Source organism: Gouania willdenowi, chromosome 11 (assembly GCF_900634775.1).
Source record: "Gouania willdenowi chromosome 11, fGouWil2.1, whole genome shotgun sequence".
In the NCBI taxonomy this organism is placed as follows: Eukaryota; Metazoa; Chordata; class Actinopteri; order Blenniiformes; family Gobiesocidae; genus Gouania; species Gouania willdenowi.
Window position 1 is genome coordinate 21,603,198 of NC_041054.1, and position 18,987 is coordinate 21,622,184.

Genomic DNA, 18,987 nt, shown 5'->3' on the forward strand with positions numbered 1-18,987 from the left:
GGGGCTGAATTACACTTTTGGCCTAAAAGACCAAAAATTGACTCAACATGAATATGCTGTTTGAAATTATTCATAAAGGCCTACACATTAAAAAGAAATGGCATTGGCACCACAATAGCCTCACAATGAGGCCTACAAGTACATATCAGCCTAAAACAAGTTACCCTCTAAAAGCGTAACATTGTTCCATCCACGCAAGTATCCAACATTTATAAATTAGAAATGCAACAAAATAGACAAAACACATCTCCTATAAATAACATAAGTGTAAACTGTAAATTACTTTGATCATATTTATTGAAGGCTTGCATATGAAAAGATTCCAACGCATAATTAGGCCAATTAAAAGAAGGCCAGGTCAAGTAGGCCTAAATGAGTCACAGAAAGTAAGTGCCAGAATGAAGTAATCGAACAACAGACCAAGTGACTGAATATCCAGTAGGAACTAGTAAAACAAAAAGGTTCTTGAAAAAATTGGCAAATATGACCTATCTTAGCTCAATAACAGATGGTACATTAGCTTAGCCAGTCATCACCAGTAAACTCCAACCCACATTTCCACACACCCATGCCTATGGCACTAGTCTACTGTACCACCTCCATCAGTCAACCCCAACCCCTTTTATTACCTCCCACCCATACCACACAGGATTATGTTAAATGGGGAGTCAAGCCTTCTTCAGCTACATTTTACTTGTCGAAGCCAGACACCTTTTAACTTTTACCAGCTTAACTCAGCTGCAGCTGACGCGGGCAGCAGCAACAGACCAACTGACAGATTCCACCAAAATTAAAGGTCCCATATTATGCTATATTCCACATTATTATTATTATATCATTATTTCACCCATCACCATTTGTTCTAAGAACCCCAACAACATAGTATTTGAGGTTCATTTTCCCAAACTTGCCTGTTTTCTGGAGTTTTAGCCCCTGAAAAGTGACTTTCTGACCAATTCTAAAACCGGGCTGTTTGAGTGGGCGTGTCTATAGACGTGGACTCCACATCTGATTCCAGTTGATCACAAGCAACTTTATTTTGCTATTCACACACTCTTGTTATTGTTTTCAGCCAGAAAACTGCACAATACAGTAAAACACATGGATATTTAAGAGGATATTGTGATTGTGTGTCAGAAAAACACTGTTTTATGAAGTGTATGCGCCGTGCAGCAACAACAGATGTTTCAGCTGCTTCAAACGCTTACCGGAGCTGCTAAGTTGCTTTATTGTCATCATCTCATGTAGCGATTACAGGAAAAGTCCATTCAAGGTTATAGTCTGTGTCACATTGCGACACAAACACAGTGTTGCCAGATTCGTGGTTTGAGTTTGGGCTGTTCTTAGTAGTGATTGGCCTGGAAATTGTCCATCTGATCTGGCAACGCTGATTCCCGATTTCACGTGTGAAACGGGGCAATTTTCTCTGTTAGATTTACACAGACCACAAACAAACGACTGGATGGTTTTATTTCACATTTTGTGTGCTGGTGGACACAAAAAAAAAACAAAACAAAAAACATTAGATAAAGAATTTTTAAAAAAAAATGATTAAAAATCAACCATATCAACCACGGGCCGGATGTGATGTACAATCGGGCCGAGTCCAGCCCGTGGGTTGTAACCGTGGCACCCCTGCACTTGATTGTTATGGTTTGTTTTTATTATATTCCTATTGAGTTAAAAATGTCAAACCCAGAGTAAGTATGTCCAGAGATAAATCATGGGTATTTTTTCCTACATAATTTTTTTACTTTTTTACTTTCCAAAAATATTGTATTGTATTGTTATAGTGAGTCTATCGTGTCGTATCGTAAGCTCTGTGTATGGCCCCACCCCTAAAATGTGCACCAAACGTCTCAGTTACTGCTTTTCCATTTTCCTTCGAAATGCACAAAATCTAAATACTGCAATAAGAACTCGTAATGGAAACACCAGAATTTCCAAAAAACACTCAAATATCAAAGTTTTTGCACTTTCATAAGGAGGATTTTCAGACGTTTCATTGTTGAGATGTATCGCAAAAGCGCAATGGCAGCACTTTTTCTGCAATTATATGTAACAGGACGTGACGTACCTGGTCCACTTCTCTCCGAGAAAACATGGCACGATACGTGTGGACAGAAGAGCAGGCCGAGACATTTCATAGCATCTTACTTGAGAAAAATATTACTTCCACATTAGACGTGAAACAAAAAATGATAGCGTAGTGTTATAAGAAGGTTTTGAGCATCCATCTTCCTCCACCAAAGTCTTGCGGGATGAGATTTCATGAGAGTTGTGAGGCTCCTGCCCAAAACAACCTTCAATGGAAACACGATCAAAAAAGTGCAACTGTACTTTTTTCAAATTTTATACTTATCACTCTCATTTTGTGAAAAACTGTAATGGAAACGCAGCTACAATTGCAATTCACTGAATGGGCAGCAACAATGACCATAAACACAAACTGATCTCATGGTCGCAATCAGATCAATATGATTGGTGACGGATTGGTGTAAAAGGACTTGACGAAGTATGCCAACCTCAGGTCTCCGATGATACGATTCCCCTACCAGCACCCTGGACTATTTCCATGACGCAGGTGGGGTGTAGACATTCATGATGTTGCTGCCAAACGCTGAGCAAACCATCTGCAGCCTCAGCACAAATGGAGATTCATCAGACCTGGCAACGTTTCTTTCCACTTTATAACTGCAGTTCTGGATGTGCCTGTGCACACAAGCGGTTTCTTCTGTTTGCTCCAACCCAAATGGTCATTTTTCTCCTCTGACATGTTTTCTCTTGTCTTCAGAGCGGTTGCTGATTTTCCTTTTTGAGAGATGAACATTTATTTATTTTTTTAACAAACAAAAAAAGACTGTTACATTGGAGCTACTATGCATTAGAAACAAATGAGCTTGATGTCTTAAGGGATATGATTCAAGGTGCAACTCAATGCATTTTTCTTAGAAATGAGTTTTGTAACGGGGAAAAAGACTACTTGACTTTCTTTATTGCACAATACACCCACTTCTGCTTTGATATAAGTTGAAGTATATACTCTTGCTATCAATCTGTATACTGTTGAACGGTTTAAACAAAAAAAAAAGCTCTCAGTTGCATGAAAGAGTAAGTATGACAATTGGGGGGAACTCGAATAAACCCAAATAATATCAAACTGAACAATACAGATCATGCACTCCTACAAAATGAATTTATCACAGCTATTTGAACATGTTTCTTCTCTGCTTAAACTGTGAATCTACATTCATTTGCAGCCAGTGATGGAGGAAACCCTTAAGTAATTATGGAAAATCAACCCAATCACTTCATTTGTAGTCTGAAGAGCAGCGAGCAGCATTTCCATGCACTATCAGGTAGTGAAATGAGGCGTGCAACCTTCCGCTCCGGGTCATTTTAGCTATTATGTAAACAACCTGAAGGTGACAGACAGTGTACAGCCATTCCTAGACATTATTACCATTTTTACCCACAAATCGTAACATCGTCTGCTAAAACAAGTAGAAAACTCTGAACAAATGTGGTGGTTGTTGTTGTTGTTTTTTTACTGTTTGTTTTTTGGGTTTGCTTCCATTGGAGCTGAGTCTAACACAACATGTGCCAATACAGCTGTGGCGTGTACTTAAACTGTTCAGTTAGCGATGAAATGTTTCAAACGGTGGATTAGTTAATAATACAGGCTTAAATGACGTGCTTGAAAACAACTTGCTCTGTTCTTTCTCTATTTGATGATAGCACAGGTTCACAGACGCTACTTCATCATTGTCAAACTAAGGGACGCTATCAGAACCACGCAGTGCAGGGGTCGAGGGATATATACAGTATGTGATATGTATGGCGGAGAAAAATGTAATGGAATTGTATATTCTAGCTGAATAAGGAGTTGACGAGAAGTTGGTTTTCTGAAACTGATCTTAAGTAAAGAGCTCGAGCTAAAGGTTGTGTCAACACTGTTGGAAAGCTATCAAGACCTCCTTTAAGCTCCACCCTCTCCTCCCCCACCCTTCGGGGCTACAGTCCAAAGCCACGCCCCCACAAGGTGGACACCAATCGGATTTAAAAGTAACAAATCCCCCTGAAACAAAACAAATACTGACCTGTCCAGCAGAGGTGGAAGAAACGGATTACAAATACTCACATTACTGTAATTGAGTTGTTTATGGGTACTTGTACTTTTTTGAGTAGATTTCTAAATCAGTAATTTTATTTGTACTTAAGTACGTTTTAGAATAAGTAAAGTAATTTCTTACATTTCCACACCCAACCGTTATTTAGTAAATTATTATTTTTTGTGATTATTTTTTTAAATTTTCGTTTCATGAACGGGAATAAATCTATATGTTCCTAGCCGTGCCATTTCTGATCAACACCCAGCCACTTTCTTGGGTTTTCTACCTATTATGTTGTTACCCACATGGGACATTTAGCATGGCACTAAGTTCATAAATGTAGCTATACTTGGAGCCTGAGAATTTTTTTTTTTTTTTTAGTTTTGAATTGAATTCATTGGTTTCAGGGCTTTAAATGAACTTTTTCGATCACCAGCCAGCATGGCTAGTAGATTCCTAAAGTTTCCACCAACCAATTTTTTTTTCCAGTGAAAATAAACGACTGTACATTATGAGTGCCACAGAATAGATTTAAGCGTTCATGTTTCTTTTTATTTTAGTTGATTGCAGAAATACATTAAAATGGTAAAAATATAAACATTTAATTAAAAAAAAAAAAAAACAATGTTGTAACAATGCCTAAATGGTGCAATGTGGAACTTTGGGTGTGTCGGAGAAGTGAATATTTTATAAAGTATATTCTCATAACTTAATAAACAAACTTAACTCAGATGAAAAAAGGATCCCTGGAACACTGTTTGAAGTTAGAAAGAATAGAAGTAATCACTAATGAGTACTAAGAATTACATGTACAGTAGAGAAAAAATGTTTTATTAACATGCATGCTCTTCAAATGTAAACAAATCCCACTCCCCGCAAACTGCATAGTGCACATTTTAAAGGTGAACAAATGGTTGAATATCAGCCACGAGGACCCGACATCCATTTAGTATTAAAACTCCTCAATTTCTTCTTCTTTTCAGATCCACTTTCATCTTCATTCACCTTCCTTTTTTAGTAGTTCAGGTTTTTCAACACCTGATGAAAATCTCCACATGTTTGTTTGTTTTTTCCTAACTCATTTTACAATTTAATTTCAGCTCCTATTGTTTGTTTTGGGCCTTTCCGTTTGTCTTCTGATACCAAACCACAATCACGCTAACGTAAACACGTACCCAATTGTTGCATGACCTGTCACGATATAGTGTTTATTTAGAAAATGTAGGATTAGTACAACAAACAGTGTTTCCAGATACACATTATGTTTTAAAGTCTAAAGACACACAAAACCCCTCAAATTTGTTGGCGGAAAACAACCCCAATCGGGCAAAAATGTTTTGTCGCATTGTTTCTGCAGCCTGCCGATTCAAACAGACGGAGTGGTATATGTTTCATTCTTCACCAGCCAAAATGGCTAGTAACGCTACAATGTTACTCGCCAAAGCACATTTTTACCCGCAATTGGTGGGTTGGTGGGTGTTAATTTAAAGCTCGGATTGGTTTTATTTTATTCAAGAAATAATTGTACATTTTGACAAACCTTTTATTTTATACAGGTGCTTTTGTCGAACATAAATTAAGTTCCAATTGTGCAACATTTGATCTCTTCCTTTTTAAGTTTATACATGAGATGTTTACTGTATGCAAGGGAACTGTGTCAAGATGTATTACCAAAAATAAATGTGGTTGGTGAAAGTAACTAGTAACTTTTACTTTGAGTACTATTTATTTGAGCTGCTTTTTACTTGTACTTGAGTATTTTATGTAGGACTTACTTGTACTTGTACTTGAGTACAATTTTAATCAAGTAACAGTACTTCTACTTCAGTACTCTTTACACCTCTGCTGTCCAGCAGAAGAACAGCAACCTCTGCATCATTTTCAGGTCCTCCTAAGTGCGCACTACGCACGCAGGAGAAGGGAGGGACAGGGAGACATGAGGCATCTGATTGGTTCATTCGATTTGGACCGAATGGCAGGGATTGGTCAGAGTTTTTACAGGGTTGCAGCTGCTACAGAAATCTGATTCCGTTCTACCTTCTCCTGAATACATAATGGTTCACTACTCTCAGGATGGAAGGGTCATTTTTTACCCAGAATAACAAAAAGGGTTTCTAAATAAAACTGTGATGGACTCCACCTTTAAGGTGAAACTTCTTCATTCATGCATGCTTTATCCACATGATGCTGAGGTTGATGTCAGCACATTGTGCTCCACCACAGCTGGACAGCTTCCCAGGCCAACTGACAGCATGGTTCTATGGCCAGACCTTTCCATCCCACACATTCAGGAGAAGCTTTGTGTCGACACTTGAACAAATTTTGAAATGGAATATTTGATATTTAACCTTTGCATTTTGAAGCTTGTTTATTTGTTGAACTAAAGCTGGCAGCTTGCACAAATAGCCCCAATGTTGACACTGAACTCCTTATGCCAACCTCTGAGTTAAGTTCTAGCGCTCTCTCGTGGTCACTATGTGACACAGCACTCTGTGTTTAATGGCACTGAGAGTTTCTTTTTTTAAGTTCTCATAATTTTATGCATGTATAGTATAATTTGGCATAAAGATGGAATGATTTTGGGAAAATTTTTATCAAGTTGAAGTAGGCCTATGCGATAAAACGATAATGATATATTTCGCGATAGAGATGTAATCAATATCAATAGAAAAATATGCGTTAGAATGTGCGATAATTTCACTCATAATTTATCATAAGCATTTATTTAATGTCTATATTTGTACATTGAACAGTTGATCGCATTTTAAATGTTAAAAATTACATTTAACACAAAAGTATTTAAATTTGGCCTTTTTTATTCTAGTCCTTATTTTTAATATGTTAAAAAAGAAAAAAAAAAGAAAAAAGAAAAACGAATGAATAATTATCGAAATCAACTGATATGAATCACTTATATCGTGATACATTTTTCAGGTATATCACCCAGCCCTAAGTTGAAGACATAACATTAAACCAAAGTAATAATGTGAAGATCAGGAAGACTGCAGGCCAACAACCGGCTCACAAAGCCGTTGAACCCTAGTCTAACCTTTACAAAGCCATAAAAATAACAAGACATTACCAACAAACTCAAATACTAATTGCATCTTGTTTATGGAGACAACCCTTCTTTCCTTATGGTCCCTAAAATTCGGATAAATGAACTGCAACAAAGGTCAGACTATTTATTTCTTGTGTATGAATGTGTTATAAAGAACCAAAAGACCTGGAGGGACACAGAGACAAACTAACAGATGGGCCTTAACGGTGATACATCAAGGCAATGGAGTGAAACAGATGTAACATGAGTTATCTGCACCAGTGCTGGCGTGGAGATCTGCCAATCCGCTGAATGAAGGATGGCGCTGCTGCAAGCTCAATTGAGTGTTTGGTTATCTGCCTGAAAATGGTTGAGCAAGCAGGTGTGTGTGGATGCTGCAGAGGAATTGGTAAATGTATCACATTGTGAGAAGATAAATGACCATATACAGGGCTTTTAAGGGGCTGGGTCACTAGGTTTTTAATGTGAAACCTAACTTTTAAACATAATTTGAAAGGTTTTACTAGCTCTACAGCTGAAATCTAATGTGGAATATTTGCCAAGTGAGAAAATATATGCAAAGAAATACATTTAGATTTAGTTTGTTTGTTTGTTTGTTTGTTTTGTCAGTAATTCTAAACATTCAGCTGAATTTAGATTTTAGACACCGTCAAATTCCACCACCAAAACCATGTCCACATATTATATAAATTGAGGGCTGGCATAAAATATGTGAAAATTATTTTTTTGATTTATTTTTTTAAAAGGTAAAATTATTACAGTATTGTTTCTGTCAGGGCGGATTTTCTTTAATTTACCAACAATCCCTTATGTTTATTCTGTTTTTCTTATGACGTACAAATATAAGAGCTAATATGGAAATGGAGTAAAATTGAGACATTACGCTGTGTGAGAACCTGCATCATCTTTTAAGTGACAAATAACCTCTTTCTAAAATGCTATGGCATGTTTTTACACCATCCTAGAACAGGGGTTCACAACTGGTCTCACCCAGGGACCCACATTTTGCCACGGTCATTAAATCACAACTTTTTTTTCAAAAATCGCTGTTGAAAACACACATATATAATCTGTTAAAACATAAATCTATATATTTTCCTGTGCAACATTCTTTTCACAGAATGTCTGTCACAAGAACAGTTTCTTTCAAAATAAAAGAGCAAACTGAGAGACATGAAGTGTTTATTTATTTTTGACCAGCTGTCCGTGACCCACTGCTACCCTCCCCACCTTTAAGGCTAAACTCAAAACCTATATTTGCAAAAGCATATACTGCACAATAGTGTTAACCTAACAACTAGAAACAAAGCCCTAAACCTAAAAATAGGAACTAAAAACTAAGGTTATATAGTAGAACACCAACATCACATTAAAACTCACTCCTCTGTCGATGTTTCTATGGGTGATGTCCAGGAAGACACAGTTGTGACAAGTTGTAGCTAACCCCCCCACTTCTGATCCTTGTTGTATGCCCATCTGCTTACACACCATCTACACTAGCTGCATTTCCAACCCTAGGAAATGTGCAAAATATGAACTATGCAATAAAAACTGGCAGTGAAAAGACCAGAGTTTTGAAAAAACACTCAACTATCGCTAAAAAGTTTATATGCTTTCATGAGGAGGAATTTCAGACGTTTCAAAATTGAAACGTGTCCCAAAAGCGCTCATGGAAACACCTTTTCCGCAAATACACATCACAGAACGTGAGGTACCTGGTCACATCACCACTGCTCTCCGGATAAACATGGCACGATACGTGAAAACAGAAGAGGAGACCGGGATATTTCTGAGCATTGTACTTAAAAATGATTACTGCCACATTAGACGTGAAACAACAAAGGAACTCAGAGTGTTATAAGGAGGTTCTGATCATCCGTCTTGCTGCAGTGAAGTCTCGCAGGATGAGATTTCACGGGAGGCTCCTGTCCAAAACAACCTTTAATCGAAACACGTTTAAAGTGCAATCATACTTTGTCGACATTTAGAAATATCACTAACCAAGCTACTGATGTCCACCACATACTCATTCTCATACCATCACATACAGTAGTTTAGCACCAGGTGTTTCCATGCAGGCAGATCTGATAATACTGTGTCATGTTTTTCTGCAGTCAGTGCCTTCTCCTCGCCCTTCTCTCTTTTTTCTCTTTCAGGTGTCTTAAAGGTATTGTGGATGATGTTATTTTGGTTTCAACTTTCGGGTGGATTATCTTAATAGTCAATCATTCTGATAATATGTTTACATAAGGACGTTGTACGTTACGGTGCGCGCCAGGTTCTTTAAAAATAATTTTTGACTTACCGGTAGCGAGTCTGACATTGTGGGAAAAGTGTGAATCTTCTTTTGGAAGGTAAACTTGTATGAGCAATGCCGACTAACTTGTAAACAGAGCTGTGCACGAGGAAAACTGGGCTTGTGCACACTCTTTCACACACGTAGGCGTTCCCTCTTGAGCAGGTAGAGTGTTGCGCATGTGCAGAGGGCGAACTGTACTCTATACCTTTAATGCTCGAGATGGCAGTTCCCAATCTGTGGTTCACAGCTCAACTAGTCTGGGACTCTCTGATGTTCTATCGCTCTATCTTGTCCTGTTCTCCTCTTTCTGTCCACTAACCACAACCAGTCTAAGCAAATGGCTGCCTTTCCTGACCCCGATTCTTTTTTCTTATTTTTCCTTTCACTGTCCCTGATGCATGTTCAAGTGGATTTGTTGGTTTCTTTTTTCTTAAGAATTTTATATTTCGATAGTGCTTGGAGTTGAATTGAATTGAATGGTGGAGGGGTCTGAGTCAGGCTGTGCAATAGGGAGATTATCTGATATGGTCACAATCAAGACTTTTGACTAAAAAAGAGAAGAAAAGAAAAAGTAAATTTAAATTCATTGTGTTTGCCACTAGATGACAATGTTGCTTTTAAAATCAGCTGCTATTCCCAAACCCCTTCTCCTTCCTCCTCCTCCTCCTCCTCCTCCTCCACCTCCTCCACCTCCTCCTACTCCTCCTCCTCCTCTCCCTTCAGCCTGTGGATACGTCGCGACAGTCGGATCGCCATGCTGGTCACGCCCCATATCAGCACACACACACACACACACACACACACACACACACACACACACACACACTGTACAGTGCATGCACACCTGTCTCCATCCTGCATTGACATCTCAGATGTTTTTAGTTCACTCCCATCCTCGCCACACCCCATGCACCCAAATTTCAAGCCCCATCCAAGCTGCAGCCCCTGAAACTGTAAAGCTCAAAGCTCTCCTGCTATCCTTGCTGTAGTGCTACCAAGTCAAATGGAAAGACATCCTCATCACCATCATCAGCCCACTCACTCCTATTTTTAAACATTATTACAGTCATCAGAGAGAAGCCGCCTGGATGGAAGAGACACACAGGTGCAAAACAGACGGATTCTTTGCAATTGATCTGCCATGATTTCACTCCTGTGGGACCTAATCAGTGTGTGTGTGTGTGTGTGTGTGTGTGTGTGTGTGTGTGTGTGTGTGTGTGTGTGTGTGTGTCCACCCATGAGCTCTCACTTCTCTCCATGAGAATGTGTAGTATAGTATGATGGAAGGTCACTGATGTCTATGGCTCTACTGGAGTATCTGCAAAATAACTACGATGCCAACATTAGGAGCTGGTTATTTATTAATAAACAAACACACACAAACACACACACACACACACACATTAAAGCGCCATCTCCCTACGTGTGGGAGACAGAGACACCATCACCATGGAAACAAACGTCATGTAGCCTAGTCTCCCACATCTACCCCCCCCACCCCCTCCCAGTATGAACTCACCCCTCTTCTCTCCCTCATGTTGCTGCCAGTCTACATGCTTCGCCATGTCTCCCCCTGTTTTCCATGCACAGCATCATCCATCTTCCCAAAAATCCCCCCCTCCCTCCCCCCTCCCATCAGCTCCTGCTTCCATCTCCACTGAGCTTTCACATTTCAGCAATTCATGCTTCATGTGCAAGACATCTCCATCTCCATGACCGTACTGTATTCTGTAACTTTCTTTTTGCCTACATCATACGTGTGTGTGTGTGTGTGTGTGTGTGTGTGTGTGTGTGTGTGTGTGTGTGTGTGTGTGTGTGTGTGTGTGTGTGTGTGTTACTAACATCCACAGTTAGTGCTGTGAAGGAGGCTTGTGCACTCAGAAAAAAGGGGGGGATGGGTTCCATGGTTAGAGCAGAAACTCACTGAGGTAGAAGATCCAGCTTTCTCGCTCACCTCTCATCACCTCGTTTTTCACTCGTCTTCAAGGATCCGATCGATAAATCAACACGGTGGAATCGCTAGGTTTTAAAAATCAGAAGCAGCAAAGAACGACAATGTGTGTCGGACTATTTGTTAGATTCTCATTTTGAGGTTCATGATTAAAGATGTTAAAATCATGGTCAAGCAGCCAACTTTCAATTCACACTAGAAAAAAAACAAAAAAAAAACATAATTTCTAATAAACAACAAAAGTCCTGCAACCAAAGTTGGGGGTCAATTACATTTTTTTTAAATTACAATTAATTCTTCAATTACCCATGCTCAATTACGATTACAGTGACCAACATTTTTTCCAATTACAATTAAATCACAATTATTTTGTATCCTCAAAATGTCAATTACAATTACGTTCTCAATTACTAAAATTCAATTACAAGTAATCACAATGACTGAGCTTTTAATAAATAGCCCTGTAAAACCTTCCTCTTGTGTTAGCTTTCTGTTAGCATCTCTTATTATAACGGGTCCTAAATCAGTTGTAAAATACACTAAAAACACATATCTATCATCTGATTTCTTTCCTATCTATTGATTACCTTGTTAGGCTTCCTAATCAATGAAAATATAGGTTTAAATATTTTTGGTGTGGGCGTCTCAGCCTTTTTTGTGTCCGTATACTCCTAGATGCACTTATATTTTGATAAGCGCATTGAGATGAATTGAATAGATTTTTTATATATTTTTTAATAGTAAAATGTGGGAAAGATTGATACGAAACATATTTTAATAATTGTTAACTACATATGTGTAGAACTGTACATAGAACTGTTACACGGTTCCCCAGTTTGGCGTGAAATTATAATTGACACATTTTATAGGATTTTCATGGCAATTACAATTACAAAGTCAATTATCTGAACTCAATTGCGATTATGACAGCAGCAGATTCTTTTAAATTACAATTATAATTACGCCATAATTGTAATTAATGATCAGTCATGCAATTACAATTATAATTGACCCCAACCCTGCCTGCAACCATAGTTACCAATACAAATGAAATCCTTTGAATTGACTGTAGTGGATGAGTGTGTTCATTATTTCATCTTACTGTAACTAATGAAGTGTTGTCACTTCTGAAACTCACAAACCAAAATCAAATTGATCAGTTGCAGCTCTTCCATTGATTTCTTGATAGAGTTTCATAAACTGCACAATATCCCTATAAACCATGCTTTCTATTATCATTGTGTGTTGTTTTATCCCTAAAAAGCAACAGCTGGTGCCAAAAAAAAAAAAAAACAAGCGTAAAATCAATTTTTTGACATTTTTTGACTTCATTTTCATGAAGGCAATTCAATCTCTGCTCCACAGTGTTGTAAGAACTGTTCAAATGAAGTGTGATCAATGAAAACCTGATTAGTTTAGAAGACGACAGAGTTGGGGATCAATCTGCAATAAAATTACAAAAAGCACTTGTAGAAATCAGTGTTTTGTTTTTACAAAATTAGTTTCACAATCTACGCGGGAGAGGTTTGATTATTGATGACTCTAATATTTTTATCTATTACTGTATATACAGCAGTGGTTCCCAAACTGGGTTACGTGTACTCCTAGGGGTACTTGAACACCTCTCAGGAGGTACACAGAAACATGTGTCAGTGTATTTTTTAACATTATTGATTTTTTTTTTTTTTAAATTCTTACATGCACACTGACTTTTTTTTTATTCATCAATAATAATTTAAAATACACCACAAGGTGAAGTTCAAATTCTAAAACGAGCAAAACATCAGAAAAAAATGAATAAAAAAGCTTAAATTCAAGGTGAATGTTGGATGAGACACAGGAAAGAGTTTGGACGACCCTGCAGACATAAATAAATAATATATATCATGAGCTAAGGGGTATTTGCAATAAGAAATAAAGGCTAAGGGGTACATGGGGCAATAAAGTTGGGGAAACACTGATATACAGTATGAACTGTATTACTTTCTGTTATTCTACCAAGAATAAATACAAAGAATGCAATTTCCAGCATGAAATGCAGCAAAAACCCATAAAGCCGAACAAACTCTAATCCAGACGTGGGCAACTGGTGGACCGGGGGCCACATGAGGCCCTCAGCACTGTTACAGAAAATTTGTATTAAGTTTTAGTCATAGTGTTTGGACTAAAACGCAACAAAATTTTGTGTAATCATCAGGACTATTTCACTTTTAGTCTAGTTTTAGTCAAATAAATGACAATAAGATTTTAGTCGACTAAATCTGTTACAGATATACAGTAGTTAACTAAAATATAAAGCATATGAGTTTATGCATTTTTTTTAAGATTCAATTACCATTATTCAACCTGATAAGGGATAATTTTACTAATTGTAAATACACAGACAAATTTGATCTGATAACTGAGTAAGACCACATCACATGAGTTCTGATTGGCTTTCGTCCCATGTGACAACCCGTAAATTATAGTTTTGTAATTATTGGTTGACGAAAAAAAAAAAAAAACACATTTTAATATAGATTTTTAATGACATGTTCTTTTTTAATCAGTCATAGTCTAGTTATTGCGACAAAACTAACACTGGGCCTCAGTTTAATTGTCTGCAGCCCCTGTAGTAAAGGTACAAAACAGCAAAAATGTTCAAATATTTAGCAAAAATGCATGCAAAATGCATTTGTATGTCAATTGAACATACAAAATTACATAATGTTACACAAAAGGATGACAATGACACAAAAACTGCACAAAAGGGCAAAAAAAGTAGACAAAATACACAATTTTACTGTAAAGAGGACCCACAAATAAACACAAAAATATCGGGAAAATAAGAAGAAACAAAACAAGAACATAAATGACAACAAAATGTCTTGGTACATAAACATAAGCATAATCCACAACCCACATGATAGAAGAAAAGCACATAATGACTCCAATAACACGACAAACAAAAACTGAAACAAACAAAATAAGAGAAAAACTTACAGAACGACAACAAAGCATAACTAACAATCTTTTCTTTGTTCCCTGTGTTAATCTTGGAATTGGTTATTATTCTAAATGTTGAGGTAATTTTCTGATATTGTGCATCTAGGATCAGACAATCACGTGTGTGTGGCCCTCGCTGCTCTGAGCAGTGTGCTATACTTATACGGTATACCGGTTTATACCAATTACCGGTATATATTTTCATTATGAACCGTACCGGTGTATTTGATTACAGAACCCGGAAGTGAGTAGCCTAGCAACAGAGACGCTACAAACACAGCACGGAGGACAGCACAGCTGCGGCTGGAGGAGGTGGGTTTTTTGCTGTGGACAGCAAACTATATGGTGGAAGGTGCTTCAATTGGTGCTAGCATAAACTCACAATAAACAGGACCTGGAGGAGTTTATCGTACATATTTATGACGTAAGAGGAACCGCTAAGTGGAATTGAAATACAAGCAAACAAACGATTCCTAGAATTGGATTACTGGAAACCGGTTTTCGATTCCCATTCCTATTCATCATGACAGTAAAATAGACCATTCTAAGTCAATCTACTGCTGTAATTCCTCTCTCAACCAGTAGAAAATGCTATAAACACCTGATTATGCTTAAAAAAATACCATCATATACCGTGAAACCGTTACAATTTTAAAAAATACCGTGATATAAATTTTTGGTCATAACGCCCAGCCCTACTATACCTTATCTGGACCCAGAAAATGACTGACGGAATGCTAAAACTAAATCGTCAATAAGTTTTTTACCATGACCAGTTGAAGTTTGGCCTATTGGGAAACTTTTAATGGTGTAAAGCTTAGACAGAGGGAAATAAACTAATAAACTCACACTACAATCCAACATTCCTTCATTGTCTCTTGTCACAACATTAATATTGCACTAGTTATTAGCAGGCTGTATGGAACATTTCAGGTAAAATAACTACAAATCTTTGTTTAATTCAACACATAATATCAGTTTATGGAATTTAAAGCTGTATGTGTAATCCAGGAAAACTGACCGTGTTAATCTCTGTGCCAATGTTACAAATCCAGTCCCCAGTAAAGCAACTTAACGCACAAACTCTTTGGTCGTAGACTGATATGTTTCATTTTCCTTTGTCAGTGAGATCTTTTCCTTGTTAATGAATGAGCTCATTAGGAATGTACCAGAGGACACTCAAATGATTAGAAGATTGATTTGCTCTGTCTGGACAGATCCACCAGGGTGATAGTTTGTCATCCATTAGCAACGCCTCCTACCTGGCCAAGGCTTCTGTTCAGTTTTCCTCGCTGGTAACTGGACTAAAGTCTCTTTTATTCACTCCGCTGATGTAATTCATTTCCACTTAAAGTTTTAACCTAAAAGAGAATCAAATGACATTGCCTAATGAGCCTTTCAAGATATATCTCTGACCTCCGGGAGTACCCTTGTCTTTGCAAGATTGTCATCTTTAGTCGACTTTAGGTCTTTTTTAAAAAAATACTAGATTGAAAACATAATTTAATGGTCCTGCATTTTATTCTGGTTCTCCTATTTTGGCTCTAGAATCCTAAACATATGTCTAGAATGCAAACAGACAAAATAAAAATAGTCGAGACTAAGAGTGTGTTTGAAATGGCACACTTCGTACTATACACTACAATCTCAATGAGTACACACTGTCTACTGTATACTATAAGTATGTTTAGGATGATGACCGCTCCTACTAAAGTATATATCAAGTTTCCCAAGATACATTCCGTACCTACGACAATAACCTCAGTTACACTGAGGTTAAATATCTCCAATGATTCTCCACCTTTAAAAGTTCGGAAAACATTTTAAGCGAGAAAGTGACCCAGTAGAATATCAACATGTGGTCATTTGATTCATAAAACACGCAGAAACACATTTCATTCCGACATTGCGGAGGTTTTCGGAGACCAGCCATTGTGCTTCTGACAAAACCTCCAGTTAACTTCAAAAGAAGAGCCCTATTTAAAAAAGCGAGGAAAAAAATAAAGGAAGACATGAAGAGATGCTTTTGTTTAATTTTTAGCTTGAAGCTGGTCCCAGGACGGTGGGCACACAAAATGTCCTGATATAGTATACAGTACATCCGGGTATTTCTTGAGTACTCAACCTTTTATACTAGTGTTCTGAATGTTGTGTAATCAAATACACCGGTAAGGCGGTATATTAAAAATTCATATCATAACAATATAGTAATAGTATTTGGTATAAACCGGGTATACCGCCCAGCCCTACTTCAAACTTGCTATTAGTAGTAAGTTAGTATGCGATTTCGAACACAGCCTTAGTGCATTATTGCCCACACCAAGGATGAAAAATGGCAAACTGGTAGATCTTATAGTAGAACCATAGTCCCTAACAATGGACACAGGTTCATGTGTTTTCATGAGGTGTGCACTCAGACATCCAGAATAGACTGGGCCCTGTCTACATACTGCTGTAACTGGTGAGAGTTTTTTCATTTTGAAACCAGGAATTGTGGTTAGAAAAATGTTTGGAAACACTGTTTTGTTTTGTCTTTTTAAACAGCCATGGTAAATTATCTTGGAATTTTGCAGGTTTCAACAACCAAAACTGTGGCTGTAAATTTAATTCAAATAAAATGAATCAGGACCAGGACTGGTCCCAGATCCAGGAATGTTTTTCAAGCATTCAGCCTCCGCCATGTTTTACTGCTAGCAACTGCTGAGTGGAATTTTCATTTATTCTAACATTGTTTAGTGAGCTGCACATTGAAGACAGCAAGCACTCAAATCGAGGGCTTCAAAAAAGTATTCAACTAATTTTTAACAGTCATCAGTTTTAAGGCCATTAACTCCTCCCTCAACAGGTCACACGAGCTGTGGGAAAGGAAACCATGAAAAGTGTGAGTCTGACAGTACGAAACGTGATGCAACTGGATTTCAGGCTCATCTGGGTCATCGAAAGCGTGCTCTGAATGAAATATCAGAGAAAGAGCAAAAAAAAAAGAGAGTGTGTGTGTGTGTGTGTGTGTGTGTGTGTGTGTGTGTGTGTGTGTGTGTGTGTGTGTGTGTGTGTGTGTGTGTGCGTGCCATCTGTCCTGACAAGATTACTGGAGTCAGACAAGGAGTCCGACTGGACCAGATTAGAGGAAGAATATAGGGCAGGAGGAAGAGAACTAGGAAGTATGCAGTTGCAGAGGAAGCACTGGAGTGAAAACACCTGAGACAATGCAATCATTCAATTATGGACTTCTGAATATTCAGATGACTCCTCTGTTTGACAAATTTCCTGAGTATCAACAGGTAGACATAAGATTGCAGAGACATTACAACATATGACACAAACACATGTTCAATTGGAGTCTGAACAGATGACAGTAAAAGCATCCCCCCAGATCCTACGTGTGTGCTCATATATGTTTATCATGCAGGTAGTATTGAGTGTTGACAGCACCCCAGGGACCAGTGCTTCAACTGAAAGCTGATTGCATCACCATGGCAACTGGGTCCTACTTTCTCTTTGCTTCATCTCCTGTAGATGCCAGTTTAAATAGAGGTCGGTTTTGTCCTCTGTGTGTATTTTGCACTGAAAACACACACGGAACCACACACATTCCTTTAGATTACACTTAGGGAATGTGTCTTTGATTGGTAGTAAACATAGTATTATGTTCTTCCACGTTCTCTTCTCTTGCATTCATTCTTACCATACCTGCCATCATCATCCTTCTCCGCTCCAGGCTGGTGAAGAGTTTCCCAAGCTGTTGCTGTGGCAACCCTGAAGAACATCCATCGGTGGTCATGACGACCGATGATGCACATCCGGTGTGGTCGGTGGATTTTTATTTAGACACCTAGCGGGGGGTCACTGCGTGTGTCGGCATGTGTGTGTTCATGGATTTGTGTGCGTCTTAATGTGTCTATGGGCGTTCAAGGCAACACACAATAGAGATTGCACTATGCTTGCATGAGTTTGTGTAGCCGTGCTCATTCCTGTGAACCGTTGTTGTCTGTTTTTGAAGAAATATGGGCGCAGTTCAATGATCTCAGAATGTAGATTAGTTTCAGTTTTTTAAAGGAGTCGTGGGATGTACAATGTCCATTTGCTCAGCTTTGTTTATGTAACTTCAGCAGCAAAAAGTAAAGTTAAACCTCCTCGAAATAAGTACAGTAAGTGACATTCATATGTTTCACAAAACCAAGGAATACAACATGCATTCTTGCAGCCACGGACATATTACATACATCCATCCATCCATTTTCTGACGCGCTTGCTCCCGTTTTCTTTTTTTCTCTTTTCCAGGTCTGTTGGTGCATATTTCCAGCTCTCATTGGGCAGGGTACAAAATGGACAGGGCGCCTGTCAATTGCAGGGCACACACTGGCAATTTAGAGACTCCAATCAACCTGACATTGTGAGACAAAGCTGGATTACTTAGAGAAAACCCACGAAGATGGGGAGAACATGCAAACTCCACACAGAAAGGATCCAAGTGACTTGGCTTGAACCCAGGACCTTGTTGCTGAGATATGCTAACCACTACCACACCTATTTTACATCAAATGTTGTTTTAAGAACGTGCTTCAATTGTGTTTCATTC